Here is a 6,853-nt window from a genome sequence, read left to right on the forward strand (position 1 = left end):
TTATGTATTAATGCCAGATGAATACAGTACAGCTCACAACTAGAAGAGCCATCAGTTCTCAATAGTTTATAAGCAAAAAGAATGATGTCCAGAACAATCTTTCCCTCAAGATCAACTTGGCCCTATAATAGGATAACACCTTTAAACACTCAAATATACTTCACTGATGTAAAGAGAATACATCTGCACTGCTTTCTGGAACGACCTTGTCTTCCTGAATTGCCATGGGTAGTGAAATGGGGGAAGGAAGCACACATTTTAGTGCATCTTAGGATCCAAGAGTGAAAACAGTTTTCTTTATGCTAAAGTAATCTTGTTTCCCTTCTGTTTGTCTTGCCTAATTGCCTGGGGTAACACTTTGACTATTGCTATCATTCTTAGGTTTAGAGGGTTGCTTTCAGTTTTCACTATACAGTATTGCTGGCTGTGAGTCTCTCTTATACGACTTTGATCATCTTGAGAAAAGAGTTATCCATAGCTATTTTCTTCAGAGTGGTTCATCATGAAGGGATGTTGAATTCTGTTGTAGGCTTTTCTCTGAATCAATTGAAATGATCCTGTGGCTTTTCCCTTTGGTTCTATTTATAGTGTGTGGCATAATTATTCATTTATACATGTGAAGTTATCCTTGCATTCTTTGATAAATCAGTGTGGTCATGGTATATGATGTTTTTAATTGCATTTGGGAGAGTTATATTGAAGATTTATCATCTATTGTAAGTATCGATGTGTCAATATCAGGTAATGCTGACTACTTAAAATGACTTTGGAAGCATGCTTTGCCTTGAGGTTTCATGGAAATTTTGAGGAGCAGCAATGCATGTTCTTCTGTACGTTCTGGTAAACTTAAATGGTAAATTAATTGGGTAGGAAATATTTTTAGTATGCAGAACTTTTACTACTATTGTAATCTCATTGCTTGTTATGACCTATTTGGTATTTCTTATATCATTCTGGTTCAATTTTGGTAGGTCATAGGTGTCTAGGAATGTTGCCATTCCCGCAGATTCTCCAGTTTATTGGAAGATAAGTTTTCAAAATAGTTTCCAATAATCAATGGATTTCAGTGGTTTCTGTAGTGCTTTGGTGTTTCTCATTTTTTGTTTTTTTTTTTTGTTTGTTTGTTTTTTTCCGGTACCAGGAACCGAACTCATGACCTTGCGCTTGCCAGGCAGGCGCTTTGCCACTGAGCTAAATCCCCAGCCCCTTGTTTCTCATTTTTAATTTTGTTCATTTGGTTCTTCTCTTTCTTTTGGTAAGTTTGGCTAAGTGTTTATCGATTTTGTTTATCTCATTTTTTTTCAGCAATTGAATATAGTAGAAAAGAAAATAATGATTTACTGGATACTTTGGAGTAAAAGAATTTGGAAAAAACGTCTACTTAAAGTGAAGATTCACATATTTTATGAGTTTTAAATTAATAGGCAAATTTTTATAATGATTTTTTTCCTTACTATGTAGTTGTTGTTTTAAAAATGAAACCAAACAGCTGAAAACTCCAGGTAAGTAGAACTGAGTAATGATTTTGGGTCCTCAAGATTGATTGACTGCTGTGATCAAAAGCTCCAATCCTCACACACTTGTTCATAATATTTACCAATCCCTCAGGACTTAAACCTGAGTAGAAGGTATAATATTTTTATGAAAGGAGCTAGTGAGTCCCAGTAATGTTAAAATAATTCTATCTAAAATGTTCTAATTTCCTCTTCAAGAGATTTCATCACTGGGATTCTCAGTCCAGCATTCCATATAAAGAATCAGGTGGATTTTATTTTTAATCTATTTATTTTAAAATTCACTCTTTCACATAAATTGTGAATGTTCACATGGAAAAGTGATGCTTTGATCTGTGTATGTATTGAGAAAATATTCACTTAAACTAATTAACACCTGTCATTTCATCAACTGTTCTTGTGGTGAGGGTATGAAAACTCAACTGCACATTAAACTGCAACATTATCCATAGCTAACTGCAACATTAAAAATACCTGATTATTGCCTATAATCATGTAATGCAGTAGATCACTAAAATTATTCCTCCAGCATCATTTTAATTTTGTACTCATGATGATCAATTTTAGTTATTGGCTTGCTTGGCTTGAGATGCCCTGCAGATGAGCTAAGTAAATGGCGGGGTGCAGCAATGTGGCCATAGGGACAGGTAGGATTCTGGGGGCGCTATTCAGATCCTGAACTCGTCCTCTCTGGCTCTTCTGCTGCTTCCAGGCTCTGTGAGAGGCAGAGCTTTTCTCCACCACACTCTCTGCCCTGATATTTCCTCCTTGGAAGCAGTGCAGTAAGACTTTTGAAACCCTGAGCCTGATGAAACTTTTTCTCATTTGCATTGTGTAGGTTTGGTATTTTGTCTTAGCAATAGAAAAGTTACTAATGCAGTAGCTACCTTTTGGTCAGCATCTAGCCTTCCCTCACCTCTGTCCCTGCCCTCTGCTAATCAACTTTCTACTCTATGTTTCCCAACACTGGCTTTTTAGTGGTTCATAGATAAGTGAGCTCATGCGGTGTTTGGATTTCTGTGCCTGCCTTATTTCACTTAGCACACTGTTCCACTCATATTGTCATGCAGGATAACATTCACTCACTCAATACGCATGCATTTTCCAAAGCTAGGAAATGGTCACTGTGTCCTTATACCTCATTTCCTTTATCCATTGATCCAAACTGATGGACTCTTAGGTTGTCTTCATGTATTGACTATCGTGAGTAATGTTTGATGAGCATAGGACACATATCCCTTCCACATATCAGTATCTTTTTCTTTGTACTTTGAGAGAAAGGAATTCAGGGTGCAGATCAGGCTGCTCTGATCTCACATTGTAGCCCAGGCTGGCCTCAAACTCATAGCAATCCTCCTGCCTCAGCCTCCTGACTGCTTTGATTGTGTGCTCCACCATGCCTAGATCCACATACCAGTTACATTTCTTTTGGCCATGACACAAAAACAGGATTGCTGGAACACATGGATTTTAATTTTCTGGGAAACCTCTAAACTTTTTTCCAAAAGTGCCCTCCTAGCTGGGTGTGGTGGTGCACATCTGTTATCTCAGCACTTGGGAGGTTGAGGTAAAAGATTCACCACAAGTTCTAAGGCAGGTTGGGCTAAATAGTGTGCACAAGACCAGCCTGCCCTACCTAGTCAGACCTTTCTCAAAAACAGAATAAAACACAGAACACCAAAACGATCTTGTCATAAGAACTTTAATTCCCACCAGCACTGCACTTAGTTTTCTGCAAATTGTCACTAACATTTATCATTTGTGGTTTTATCTTTTTGTTGATTATGGAGCTGGGCATTGAACTGATGGACTTACTTGTGCTAGGGAACTGCTCCGGCCCTGAGGGACATCCTCGGTGCTCATTTGCCTATTTAGTCATGGCTGTTCCCAGAAGCGTGAAGGGACATCATAGGGCAGTGTTGGAGACTGATCAATTTCAGGGATGTCAAACATTTGTGTATGTGATTGTTGGCCATTGCCACCTTTTATTGAGCAATATCTGTTCAGTTTCTTTATCTATTTTTATGCTGAGGGAATTCAATAAGTTTGAATAAAGGAGGACTGACTTTGCAGTTTCTCAAAGGAAATCAATTAAAATCTCAGGTACTTGGAGGAAAGGGGAAAACATTCATCCTGATATGAAAATTAATCTGAAGTGAGAGACTTGTAGACCTAGCATAACACAGGCATAGGATTTTATAAAGCAATAAACCAGCGCACAGGGCTGCCGTGGCTTTCCAGCTGACCGGATTGGAGCGGGAACCACCCTCCTGGGAAGCTCCCCTGCAAAACAGAGATATGACACAGGGGCGGTAAACTCAATCCACAGGGCAGACCTAGAATGTAAGGTCCCTCACCTCTTGTGATTTCCTGCAGACAAAGGACACTGCAGCCTGGCAACAAATGTTGCTGGCACACACAGGATGAGTGACACCTCCCTCCTCCATAGGCCACACCAGTCTTGTCTTTCCTTTTTTTTTGTTTTTCTTTTTCTCTCATGTCCTTTGTCCAACACCATAACTGCTGTCTGGAGCCTGTAGTGATGACAAGATTAGGGACGGACCAGGGCTTGCAGGATTGCTATTTTTCAGTTGATGTGAAGGACCACCTGGATGACTCTCCTTGAAAGAAGAGCATTGTCTCTGTTTTGTCTACACCTGGCCCCATTTCCATGTACGGATGTGTACAGAGCTGGCTAGGACATTTCCTAGGCCCCTCAGTTGGCTTTAACTAGTGCAAATCGGTCCAGTTGAGGTGCTGTTGTGTAATCTTTGAAGCAAGGCCACAGGTCTGTTTTGGGCCGCCCCGTGGCTCCCACGGAGCACGTGTGAGCCGAGTGGGAAGGAGAGCCGTGCCACATGCTATGGGCTGGGATGAGCCTCAAGATAAGAGGCTCTGGCTTTCCAGGGCGCAAAAACTGACACAGCGGAGCGGAAGCACCAACCCTGAACATCAGATATTACCCGACACTGTGTTATGCAGATTACCCTTTCTGCACACTCCTCTCTGCGCATTGCAGACGTGATTTCAGGTCTCCTGCCTAGCCCCATTCAGGGCACTCAGCACTTCCTTCCGCTCTCACAGTCCCTCATCCCTGAGCTGCTGCCCTTGTTGTGAATTAATAAAATCTGGGTTCAGCCCTGGGCGGGGACCTTTGTTCTGGGTGGCCATTGCCCTAGCAGGGCCTAGGGCCCCTCAGCTCCTCACAACTACAAATATGACTAGTGTCTTTATTCTTGCCAGGCATTGCACCGGAAGTGGTAGATTGGAATGAACTTGCTAGGATACCAATAACTTTCCCATGGGATTACAAATATAAACTTTCTGGACCACTACGAGGTCCAGGAAAGGCTTTCAACACATTGGGATATCTGGCTTTTGCTTCTGAGTGGTTGGAATTCCTGATGTATTTTGGGTAGTATCTCTTTTGGTGTACAAATATTCTCTCATTCTGTGCATTGACTCTTCACTCATTTCTTTCACTATGTTGTTTAATGGAAATTCATAGACCTGCTTTTCATTTTGTGGCCTCTGTTTTGGAGTCCAGTCTATGAAACCACTGCCCAGACTAATGTCATGGGCCTCTCTGCCTATGCTTTCTTACACATATCTTTCATGAGAATTCCATTACTTTATTGATTATCTTCTGACAAAATTAATAAAAGAATAACATGAGTAGTTTGTGCTTTGAGTCTGTGATTAAGATTCAGTTCAAAACTAGGTTCTGTAAGCTCAGTACAAAACCTTTTAATAGATAGTTTCACATTGCAGTACTGCCTGAAGATCCTCATTAGAAATGTCTTCTAAGGCCAAAGAGATTTTTCTAACTAATTAGTAAGTAGGTGTATCAGTTTGGGTTTACTAGGGAAACAGATATAACACAAGATATACAAATGTACAAGAAATTACAAGTTAGCTTACAACGGTCAGCCACACAGTTGGATGAGGAAGCGTGCAGAGGGTGTCTGCAGGCTGGAGACTGAAGAGCCCAGTGCCGAGCCTGAAGCTCTCTGCTGTGTCCCTGCAAGTCTGTACGAGGAGACCGATGGGCCTGCCAGGGAATGTTGTAGACTCTATGATGAAGGCCGGCAAGCCAACACCATAAAGCTGAAGAGTCCCAGGTGGAAACCAAACATTCTGCACCAGACACCAGGAGATGACCAAGCCTAAGTCCAAGACTGGAGCTCCTCAGGCTCCTCTGAATAACCAGCAGCCAGTCTATTTGTATTTTTCTTCTTTTATGCAGCCTACACACCCTGGGGACGTGGAAGTGCTCCTCTGTACCCACACCCTCTGCATGTCCTCCTCTTGCCCAGGCTTAGGATGAATACAAAGTAAGCACCCTGGCTCCCTGCTGAGTCACTTAGCCAGCCCTCTAGACTCTCCGGTTGACACAATGCATCAACCATAAGAGTAGCCCTTGGGTATTTTAGATCTCTGCTTAAACAGATTGCTTTTAAACTCTAAAACTCAAACAAGAGGGTAAATAGGAGGAAATTGTAAATAATCCGCACATTTAGATCTGTGACTCAATGAATCAATGACAAACTGATTCACCATTTAAGCTGAATTTCATGCAGAGAAGGTGGGGAGTTGTTAATTATTATTATTGATACATTTTAGGTTTACAAAATGATCACATTCGTCATGGAAATTTACACCTGTAGATGATACATCTTGATTTTCCTCTTTCCCTTTTCTTTCCTCTCCCTTCAAGCCCACTTCCCGCCTTATTACAGACCCTTTGTTCTCATTGTTTCCATCTATTTCCTTTTTCTCCCTCTTCCTTCACTTCTGTTCCTCTTTACCCCAAAGTCCTCCTCCCATGTGAATATTTTCTTGCTATTTCACAGTATCTATTATCCAATTTGGTCCTTATCTACAGTTTTGTTTTCTCACACCAGTCAAACCATGCGATACTGAACATGTGCGTCTGGTTCACTTCCCTTGGAAGTGTGGTCTCACAGTCCACCCACTTACCTAGAAAGGTCTCAAGTTTCTCCTTCTGTAAAGCAGAGTAGTCCTCCACTGTGTTCAAAAACCTGCATCTTCTTTATCCATTGTTTGTTAGGACGTTTTCTGCTTCAAAGATTTAGCGACTGCAAACCACGCTGCTATAAACATGGGAATGCAAATAGCACATAGTATGATGTTTTTAATTCCCTCAGGAAAATATCAAGAAGGAAATTTGGTGGTTAAATGGAATCTCTAGTTTTAGTTTTAAAGGAATGTCCATAGTGATTTCCATAGAGGTTGCACCAGTCTGCACTCCCACCAACACTGAGGAATGGTTCCTTTTTCCCATGGCCTTGAATCATTTGTTATTGGTTCATTTCTTG

The sequence above is a fragment of the Chinchilla lanigera genome, unplaced genomic scaffold (assembly GCF_000276665.1).
Source record: "Chinchilla lanigera isolate Chin_1 unplaced genomic scaffold, ChiLan1.0 scaffold00093, whole genome shotgun sequence".
In the NCBI taxonomy this organism is placed as follows: Eukaryota; Metazoa; Chordata; class Mammalia; order Rodentia; family Chinchillidae; genus Chinchilla; species Chinchilla lanigera.